This window comes from Apodemus sylvaticus, chromosome 6 (genome assembly GCF_947179515.1).
Source record: "Apodemus sylvaticus chromosome 6, mApoSyl1.1, whole genome shotgun sequence".
NCBI classification, from domain to species: Eukaryota; Metazoa; Chordata; class Mammalia; order Rodentia; family Muridae; genus Apodemus; species Apodemus sylvaticus.
In genome coordinates, this window is record NC_067477.1 from 70,206,141 (window position 1) to 70,217,274 (window position 11,134).

At 41.7% G+C, this 11,134-nt stretch overlaps 2 non-coding genes across 2 annotated transcripts; one reads left to right on the forward strand and one right to left on the reverse strand.

The window, feature by feature from the left end:
• The first annotated feature begins 6,075 nt into the window (after positions 1-6,075).
• On the forward strand, positions 6,076-6,182 carry LOC127688286 (U6 spliceosomal RNA). Its single transcript, XR_007978670.1, has one exon. It is a non-coding gene; the product is annotated as a U6 spliceosomal RNA (small nuclear RNA).
• Positions 6,183-6,688: 506 nt separating this feature from the next.
• On the reverse strand, positions 6,689-6,795 carry LOC127688285 (U6 spliceosomal RNA). Its single transcript, XR_007978669.1, has one exon. It is a non-coding gene; the product is annotated as a U6 spliceosomal RNA (small nuclear RNA).
• Between the last annotated feature and the right edge of the window lie 4,339 nt (positions 6,796-11,134).

Consider the following 11,134-nt stretch of genomic DNA (forward strand, 5'->3'; position numbering starts at 1 on the left):
ACTAGGATAGCCCATTAAGCCCTACTTAAAGCATTCCACTGCTTTTCAAATTCAAATTCCCCAAATCCAGTTTCTTCTGGACAAAAGCAAAGTCAGACCTAGCACAGCAATACTCTAGTCCCTGGTGTCAACTTCTCTTAGTTAGGATTTTACTGCTGTGAACAGATACCAAGACAAAGGCAAATCTTATAAGGATGACATTTAATTGGGGCTGGTTTACAGGTTCAGAGGTTCAGTCCATCATCTTCATGGTGGGAACTTGGCAGCATCCAGGCAGGCATGGTGCAGGAGGAGCTGAGAGTTCTATATCTTTATCTTAAGGCTGCTAGGAGAAGACTGACTTCCAGGTGCTAGGATGAGGGTATTAAAGGCCAAGCACAGTGGTACACCTACTCCAACAAGGCCATACTTCCAGATAATGCCATTCCCTTGGCCAAGAATACACAAACCATCACAAATAACATACAGGAATGAACTTGATCTAGAAGGGAGAGGAGGTGGGAAGGGCCTGGGAGGAGTAGGGGGAGGGGATACCATAATCAGGATATATTATATGAGGCAAAAAGATCTATTTTCAATAAAATAGGGATAAAGAATACTTTCAGAACTAGAACAACTTTCGAAATTTTCTACATTCTTATTTTTAAGCATGTGCTGTGTAGTTTTATGACAGTTTGACATAAGCTAGAGTTATCAGAGAGAAGGGAGCTTCATTGAAAAAAAATAATGTCTCTATAAGACCGGGCTCTAGGCAAACCTTTGGGGCTTTTTCCCATATTGATTGATGGGGAAGGGCTCTGTCTGTTCTTTGTGGGTGATGCCACCCCTGGGCTAGTGGTCCTGGGTTCTATAACAAAAGAGGTTGAGCAAGCCATGGAGTGTAAGCCAGTAAGCAGCACCCCGCCATGGCCTCCACCATTAGCTCCTCCCTCCACATCCCTGCCCTGCTTGAGTTTCTGCCCTCATTGCTTTTGATGATTTTTAAATGGAACTGTGAATGACATAGACATTTCCTGTTTAAGGTGCTTTTCATCATGATGTTTCATCAGAAATAGTAACCCTAACTAAGACAAAGGGATTATAGGAGTATTTTATTTACCTGTCTTACAAACTGAGAAGAAATCTTAAATTAGGAAATGTAGAACCTAAATAATTAGAATCATCTTAAATCAATGTATATGGGGGTCCTTTAATTTAGGATATTTCAGTCTAAGTTAGTAGCATTGCTTGGACTTAGGAAAGTATTACATAAATAAATACCTTTCTAAAATGCAGATACAAAGTCCCAGATTTATAAAGATGGAGAGTAATTTATAAAGTCCCCAAACTTACCAACTCTGGCATCTCATATCTGGTGTTAAAGCCCCTTGCTAGTGAGCACAACATTCCTATCTGACTGAGTCTAAAGACTATAAAGTCATAAAAAGATAAGTTTTTCTGGAGGATTTCACTCAACAGAGAATATATCTCTAAAAATAGTCATAGAGTATACTCAATAAATCTTAACACCAACTTCCCAACTATTGCTATGAAAGGTTAGCACTGAATCATCCATGGAAAAACAAAGACACTATAAAGAAAGTATTTAAGACAGAAAAAGTCATCATATTTCTACTGTCATTTAGAAATGAAAAAATGTATCTGAGCTTTAATTAGACCATAAAACTGTACTTTCTTGAATTATAAAGATACTCAGCTTTGTTAGTTGAGTCCACTGGGAAACTCAGTGGAAGAACTCCAAACGTATATGAAACTATCTTTTAATTAAAACCATGCCTCTTCTGTGGATTAAAAAGAGAAACATGTATCAGAGATTTTAGGTAATGTATTAAACAAAAAAGATGTATGAATCTGCCAATTCACAGGAGAACTTTTAAAATTACGTAGAATAAAGGGATGTTGAGATGAAAGTGCAAAAGAAAGAAAAACTGGCTTCTTATAGAGAGGTCGCCTGAAGGCCAGGCCAGCATCTGTAGTCTAAAACAGACTCCTTTGCACTATCATTTTTTGTTTTTTTTCAAGACAGGGTTTCTCTGTGTAGTCCTGGCTGTCCTGGAACTCACTCTGTAGACCAGGCTGGCCTCGAACTCAGAAATCCACCTGGCTCTGCCTCCCAAGTGCTGGGATTACAGTGTGTGCCACCACCACCCGGCTTGCATGGCTGGCATTTATCTACCACTCACATAGTTGTGAAACGGCTTCATTGACTCAGACTTAGCTATTAGATTCCAGACAATGAAGCTTCCCACCCACACATTTTTCATACACAAGGGTCACCTATCCTTTGAAACAAGACAGAAGGTGGGCAATGAGTTTATCCATGGGTTAACACCAGTGTCAAAGCAAGAACACAGCTCTCACCTCAAGGATAATAAGAGACATTCAGAACCAAATATGAGTGGTCATGACCCAGAAACACAGATTCAGGACACCTCAATTCTCATGTTCCAAAATGGTCATAGTTGTATGGAGTTTTAACACTAACAGAGTTAAAAGAAAGCCACAGGTCAAAGCATTTAAAAAACCTTTTTTGAATTATGTTCGTATATATTCACGATATGTGTAGCCACCATCTGGGTACTAAGAGCTGGCTCAGGTCTTCTGCAAGGACAGCACGTGCTCTTAACTGCTCAGCTATCCCTCTGGATCCTACATGTATCTTTTAAAAAACACAGGTCATCAGGGAGATGTTCTGTATCGCTCTTTGAATGACTAGCATGGATCAAACCTCTAGAGGCTGTCAGAAACTGAGTTGGGGATCTATCAACAGGCAAGTTTGGGAAGTGGTAATCTAACATGCTTTAGTTTGTGAATTTGATACCAGAAATGAAATAAACTGGTACATCTCTTAAAAGTCCATAGGTTTTTTTTTTCCCCAAAAGTTCTGCAGTATCACTGGATTCACCCTGAATGCAGCCATAGAGAGAGGGGGGAGGGGGAAAGGCAGAGGAGAGGTAGAGAATTCAAGAGAAGCCTCACCTGCTGCACAGTTAACTGATGGGGAAACAGAAGAGCAGAGAGACACAAAGATAACGACAAGTGCGAAGCAGATAAGACAAAGGCTGAGAGTTCAAGGGGAGAACTCCAGGTACTCAAAAAGATCTCCCGGAAACCTACGCCCCACTCAGGACGACTCGATCAGGACCTGCATAGGAGAGCTCCCGCTCTGGTGTTTTGTAGGTTCTCATAACGGTCGCCCCCTGGAATCCAGGTTGCTCACCTCAATCTAGGAAGTTTGAGCTCGTCCATGTCAGAGGGGATGAAACATGGCATAGGTGTGGTGATGACTCAGCTCTTCCCGCTAAGAAGGATGAAAGGATTGGGGTTGAATCTCTCTTCTAAATGAGAGCAAAAGTCCTGAACAGGAAATAACTTGCAGTGGATATTAGATTTTGTCCTTACTACCTTTTTTTTTCTTTTTTTTTGGGGGGGGGGGGTTCTCGAGACAGGGTTTCTCTGTGTAGTCCTGGCTGTCCTGGAACTCACTCTGGAGACCAGACTGGCCTCGAACTCAGAAATCCTCCTGCCTCTGCCTCCCAAGTGCTGGGATTACAGGTGTGCACCACCACCGCCCGGCTCTCCTTACTGCTTTTAAAGAGGGTCAGAGCACAGGATGTTCCTTTCCTGTGACTAAAACAGAATAACAGCGAAGTTGACTTTACTGATCACTGTGTGCTATCCTGACATGGCGGAATGACAACTCAGAAGTATGATTGTAAAATGACAGACTTTAAGTCTTTTTCCTTCGTAACCTAATGAGAAAAGTATTGACTTAATGATACTCAGTAGTAAGGAAGAAATGGATCTGGCCTCAAACACTGATAGGGTCAGTGCAGATACTATTCAGGGGAGCTTAGCCTCAGGATTCTTTCTCTGAAAAAATACATCTCATTATATCTAAAAAGTTGCTGATTATAAGACGTGCCACAGTTTGACAAAATTACCCAATAAGTAGTTTTTAGTAGCTATTTTTGAATAAAACAACAGAATTACTATTAATGTGAACAAGTAGGATTATTATGACAGTATTTACTAACAATAAAGTCCAAATGTTCCAGAACACAAAAATAAATTTTTTCTTATTAAGAAAAAAATCTAATCTGAGAAATCCTTCAACTAAATGTCTCCTAAAGCTAAATTGTTAACCATTCCTAGTAAACTTATCATTCTCACAAAAGCAAATCTTAATATAAGGCATAACTACTTTAAAAGACACCTATCTACCTGCAAACTTTGCTAAATGCCTCTTAGAAGATGTAATAAAAAAACTATTTTCCATGAAAAGACAGGATGATCACATATACTTCGGGGTAAAAGAACAGGATTTTAAAAATTAAACTGTTAATATGGGATCTTAAATATATCACAAGTTCAGCAGAAGCCAAAAGCATTTTAATATTGCAAATGTGTAGTGTAAGACACGATCATAATTTATAATAAAAGAATAAGACTGAGTTAGCATGCTCAGTAATGTATGCAGTGTGGACTGGAGGGGTACAGGATGGGGAAAAAAGGCACAAGAAAACACTACAAGGAAAGACAAGAGTGTGTGGGAAAACAAAGCAGCAAAGGCAGCTAGCTGTGTGACAGAAATAGAAGAGTAAAGATGTTAAGTTTGAATAACCCTGGCAGATCCACTTAACAGGTGAGGTTTTTTAATAATTGTATAGACTGACTGGTGGTTTGAATAAAGATGCCCCCAGAGGTCCATAGAGAGCGGCACTATTATGACATGTGGCTTGTTGGAGCATATATGTCACTGGGGGTATAGGCTTCGAGGTCTCAGAAGCTCAAGCCAGGCCTAGTAGCTCACTGGCTCTTCCTGATTCCTGTGAATCAAGATATAAAACTCTCAGCTCCTCTCCAGCACCAAGTCTGCCTGCACGCTGCCATGATTCCTACCATGGATTAAACCTCTGAAACTGTCAAGTAAATGTTTTCCTTTATAACAGTTGCCGTGGTCATGGTGTCTCCTCATAGCAATAAAACCCTAAGACATTGACTGGAAACACATAGAAAATATCCAGACAAGACTCATGCACCTCTTTCTCTTAATTCTCCAGCATGAAGCACAGAAGCTGGCCACCAGACTACCCTTCCTAACTCAGGAACCAAGAGTTAAATACAAGCACACTAGAACAATGTTCCTTAGTATTGTCTAAAACCATTGGGTGTCATCAGACGTCATTATTCACAGGTCAACATCGCATGCTCCTGATGAGGGGCAATATCAAGTACCTGCCCTACCGTCATTATTGCATATAATTTTTTTTTGTAAGTCAAAATCTCAGCCTCTGCATAAGTACATATTTTCAAGAAACAGGGCGAATAAACAAATTAAGTAACATAAAGAACCAAATCCATAACAACATAAATGCACCATATCTAAGACATACCCATAACAAGGTATCTTATTTCCTCAGAAAATCAACAGCCTGAAGAGAAACGAATAATGATCAATAGAGAATAGAAACCAAAGCATACCACTATTAAATAAGATGTGAGATTAAGTTTAGCTGCTTATGACAATTTCTGAGATGGCATCTTTGAAATCAAGTAAATTTGAGCGCGAGCTGAGTGTTAGGCGATATAAAAAGAACTTACAGTAATATTAACCTAATTGTAGGGTAATTAGGAGCTTTTGTTTTTTCCCTAGTTTCTGATTCCATTGTGCTTATCCCTGGAACTTTGAAGTGGTAGCTCTACCACCTAGAACTGAGTAGCATGGAGGCCACCCGCTGTAGGGAGGCTCCTAGCTCGCAGTCCCGGCATGCCACGCGCAGAGAGAGCCAAGAACTCACTCTCTTCCCCAGGCCTCTAGAGGACGGCTCTTACCCGACATGCATCGGGCATATTTGCATATCCACAGAGGTAAACCTCACCGGCCCATGCTGCCAAGGCGGCCCCCGTTCAGTAGCGGGAATCACGAGACTTGCTACACAATTCTAGTAAAAAAAGGTTTTCTTTGTTCCCGGCTGCGCAGGTGAAACTCGAAAGATACAAGAACAAGTCACCCTAACTGAAAAATTTAGGAGTTCTTAGACCTTATATAGCCCGCAGCTAGACTGTACATTCGTGCTCGCTTCGGCAGCACATATACTAAAATTGGAACGATACAGAGAAGATTAGCATGGCCCCTGCGCAAGGATGACACGCAAATTCGTGAAGCGTTCCATATTTTGCAATCAGGACTTTTTAATATTAAAATGCTGGCATTGTAGTTTATCACATTTTACACTTTTTTTATAAGAGTTAGTTTGGCCATAACTGGTAATACTAAACCCTAAGCACCTCGGGAATTATGACATTTTTCACTTGGAAGACTTGGATTATGAACTGCTTGATGATAGTTTTTTAATTTACATTGATGAATTGATGAACCCTCATCCGAGTGTGTGTGATACCTAAAACCAGCCTGCCATTAGGACCTATCTTAAAAGGCGCCTCTCTGCATGTAGCCTCGAAAATACACTGGCCAATGCTGCAGCACATAAATTTGATAATCAGCAGATTTCAGTTGAAGAAAACAAGCACTAGAGGTTAATTTTAATACAATAAGTTAGTGTAGGCATTTAATAGTGATGTTCTGTGTTGACTTGACGATGCTGCTGGTTATGAGGGAGAAGCGAAGTGTCGCTGTTGTGGATTTTGTTGACAAAATTGTGTAATTAAGTAAGAAGAACTGAACCAAAATATGGAACGCTTCACGAATTTGCGTGTCATCCTTGCGCAGGGGCCATGCTAATCTTCTCTGTATCGTTCCAATTTTAGTATATGTGCTGCCGAAGCGAGCACGAACCTAGGGTCTAGCTGCGGGCTATATAAGGGCTAAGAACTCTTTAATCTTTAACTTAGGGTGACTTTCTTTTCGTGTTTTCCGAGTATCCCCGCACACCAGGAAACAAAGGAAGCTTTTTTCTACTGGAATTGTGTAGCAAAGCTCGTGAACCCCGCTGCTGAGCGGGGGTCGCGCTGGCAGTGTGGGTCGGTGTGGTTTACCTCTGGGGATATGTAAATGTACCCGGTGCATGTCGGGTAAGAGCCTTCCTCTAGAGGCCTGGGGAGGGGAGTGAGTTCTCAAAGCGTCCTCTCGCCGTCCTGCGACTTCTGTGTTGGAGCTTGGGAAATGTGTCGCAGCTAAGTCATAGGGCCCTGAATCGATCACCTACTCTCCCCTCCCACACTAAAATATGAAAATTGTTACCTATATTCCACTGCGACGTAGGAACCCAGTGCCTGCCCAACCCGCCAGGTGATCCCTTCTACATAGACCTACTCGGTTCCAGAACTATCGGCTCCATACTCTAGGTGCGTAGCAAAAGCTCGGTGAGCACCTCGAGAGTGTGGGTACAATCTACTCCCGGCAGGCCAGGCGCTGCCTGGGCGGCCACGCCCTTCACTCGCTCCCGGCGGCTAGTCGCAGGTAGCTCCATCCCGTGCACAGTTTGCGCAGGCGCCGGCTGGGTCCAGGACTGAAGCTCGGCGACCAGGGGGGCCGCACCCCTCACAGGTGTCTGGCAGGCGCTCGCACGTTGCCTGGTAACCAAACATCCGGAACACAGATGGAAGGGCGGAAGCCCACCTACTTGGCGTGAGAGGGGAACTTGAAGATTTACACTGCTCACTTTGGAGGAGACAGCAGAGTCACTTCTTGTACTTCCTTTTCTTTTCCTTTATATTAAATGACGTTGGCCCTGTTACAATACAAATGTGTAAAACACGCCTACTTGGAGGAAATATTTGTAATTTTAAATAAGTGCAAAGCCTTGACTGTTCAAGTCATAGCTTTGTGGGCTGTAAAATGAAGGACAAAGGTCAGAAACTCGGTTTGTTTGGTGTGGTTTCAGTATTTCTCAGAATGAAGTCTAGGCAAAGGTTTTCCTGTGTGCTTTTAATTAGCACCATTAGTCGGTTGTGGTGTGGCACCTGCCTGTAATCCCAGTACTTGAGAGGAAAACACAGAAGATCCAGAAGTTCATAGGCAGACTTCCCTACATAGTGAATACAAGCCCAGCCTGGGCTAGTCAGTTAAATGCCTTCTCTTGGGCAGACAAGCAAGGCCTATCCTTGTTCCCACAGCAAACAGAAGATGAGCCTCCAAAGGACGCTCTGGGGGGCGGGGGCGGGTGTGTGTGTGTGTGTGTGAATCAAGGAGTTGAGCTGCCTTCTATGATGTAAACAAGGAGTTGCTCACAGAACCAGGGTGTTCATCCCCAGGTTACACCTAGAAAGCCTTTACCCAGAAGACTTCTCCACCCTTCCATCCACCCCACCCCCTTCGTGTCCCCAGTTTACACTACCACCTCACCTCAGCGAGGCCACTTGTAGCTATGGATAAAATTACGTACTACAATAGGTAGGGTGGACTCAGGTAAGGGTCTCCTGACCTCCCTGCCCCTTTCTGAGCAGGTGTAAGTTAGCAAGTCCCACTGAGAGCTTTTGCCAGTAGACACTACGGAATGTGGCAAGATGAATTTTGTTTGGTTCAGAAGATAGTCCTGTACAACACCTAAACACACTCTGTCTCAATAAATTTAATAAACAAACGAACTACTGACGGACAAGGCATGTTACTTAATTCAACTAGAGGTTTTTTTTTTCTTGTCCTCCCGTCTTTCCTCCAATCTGGCACGTGAAATCATTTTAAAACTTGTTTAATTGGCACCACTTTTCTGATGTACAAAAGAAGGACCCACTGTGAAGTCATATTCCGCACCGCTGGGACAAAAGCAGAGGAGAGCAGGAGGTCCACATGCATTTCTGGTGCTTTCCTTCTCTGTGCTAAAGTTGATTGTTTTCTTTAACAACTTTTGAAAAGGAATAAAAACACTTCTTTCCTCCAAGAAAAAAAGAAGTGAAAAATGGCATGTCTATTGAATTATACAGTTAGAAACTTTTAAATTAGCTTTGGTATAAAAGCTTTGCTATTAGCCTGTCTTTTATGATAATTTTTATTAATTTACTTACTTTACATCCAGATTGCAGCTTCTCCTCCCTCCCCTCCCCTGACCTCCTCCTTTTGTTTGGATAAACTAACATTTCAGTTTGAATGTTTGCTAATCAAGCCAACTTCAGGTTTAGGTCAGAAAATTTGCATTAGTTTAATGTATTTTTATTGCAATGTCCCCATGAGATTATATGAATTTTAGTACTTCTTTTAATATTTTCATTGCATTATTTTTATTTATTTCCTATGCATGTATGCTGTGGTCAGAGGACAACTTGTTAGGAGTTAGATTTTAGCTTCTAGGGATAAAGCTCTAACCATCGGGCTGGAGAGCAAGTGCCTCTATCCATCTCACTGGTTTTCAGTACTTCTGAGAACTCCAAAGTATGTGGGTAAGATTTAGTTTTCTTTTCTTTCAAGTGGAAAATTAACTTGAGATAGAGATTATAGAAGAAAGCATAGGAAAGTATTTTTGCAACCTTGGGGTGAACAAAGAGTTCTAAGATAGAGTACAGAAAGTAGAAACGCCGAAAAACCTGTCAAACTGGTCTTTATCAAAACGTAAACCCTGTTCAACACAGAGTCAAACTGCACTACAAGACAAAAACTGAAGAAAATAATCACGATCCATCTTCAGAAATGTATCAGGAATAAATCAAGATAGGCTAGAAAAAAGGCTAGGTAGTAAAGAGCACTGGATGCTCTTCCAGAGGACCCAGGCTCATTCATAGCAATCACATGATGCCTCTCAGATCAATATCTTAAACCCCTGTTCTGGGGACTGACCACCTCTTCTGATTTCTGAAGGCACCAGGTACATTGTGGAACATAGACAGACATACATGCAGGCAAAACATTCATAAGCATGAGATAAAATAAACCTAAAATATGTTAAGTAATAAATTGAAGTATGCTTTTAAATTCAGCATTAAAAATATATCAAAGAACTGGCAAAAGATTTAGACAAATACTTCGCAAAAATAAAACAAATGAAAATCAAAGTGAAACAAAAAGCGACAATGAAAAAAAGATATATAAATGCCTCACATGCAAATGGAAACAAATTCATCACCATTAATCATCAGAAAAATGCTAATGTCCACTGATTACCATTTCACAGTACAAAAATGGCAAAAGCTAAGAATACAACTCAGGCTGGGCGGTGGTGGCGCACGCCTGTAATTCTAGCACTCTGGGAGGCAGAGGCAGGTGGATTTCTGAGTTCGAGGCCAGCCTGGTCTACAGAGTGAGTTCCAGGACAGCCAGGGGTATACAGAGAAAGCCTGTCTCGAAAAAACCAAATCCAAAAAACAAAAAAACAAAACAAAAAAACAAAACAAAAAAAAAAAAAAAAACTGCAGAGCAGCTTGAGCTCCTAGGGAGGGAGACAAGGGAAGTGGTACATTTTTGAACAACTGTTTAGTTTTTCCTATGCAATGATTCATGCTAATTATCACCTTGGCATAATCAGGAATCACAGGAAGGTGGGCATCTGACATTCCTGGGGGTGATTAGCTTGATATTAGTTGTGATATAGATTGATATGAGGCCCATTTTAACTGTTGGTGCAAGCACTCTCTGGGCAGGAGATTGGGGACTGTATAGGATAGAGACGTGAACAGAGCTAGCAGGGCAGCACTCATCCTCTCCCCTCATTGTGGATATCATGTGACCAGCTACTTCAAGTTCCTGCTGCCCAGACTTCCTTCCCTGATCTGTGTACCTTGAACTGTGAGTGTATGTAAATGACTCTTAAAATTACTTTTGCCCAGAGTATTTTATCACAGCAATAAAAAACTGGGAAGTCTTAGAGAGGGAAACATATTGGAGCCCACCAGTTTCTAAATATTTAGACAGGAGAAATTAAGGACTTAATTAAGACTTAAGTCCACAGACTTGTTGAATGACATGGGGAAGGCTGGATTGTGACATATGGTTACAATGGAATGATATTCAGTCATAAGAAGAAGTGTGTTGCCGATGTGCACAGAATGAATGTGTTTCACAGGTGTGGTGCACAAAAGAAGGCAGTTGGGAGAGGTTCGCATCATGATTCTATTCACGAAAGTCTACGTGCATGTGCCAGCGAGATGACTCAGCAAGTGAAGGTGCTTACTTGCTGCTGCGCCTGACAACCTGAGCTCTCTGGGACCTACAAGGTGGGAGAAGAGAACCAATTTCTGAATT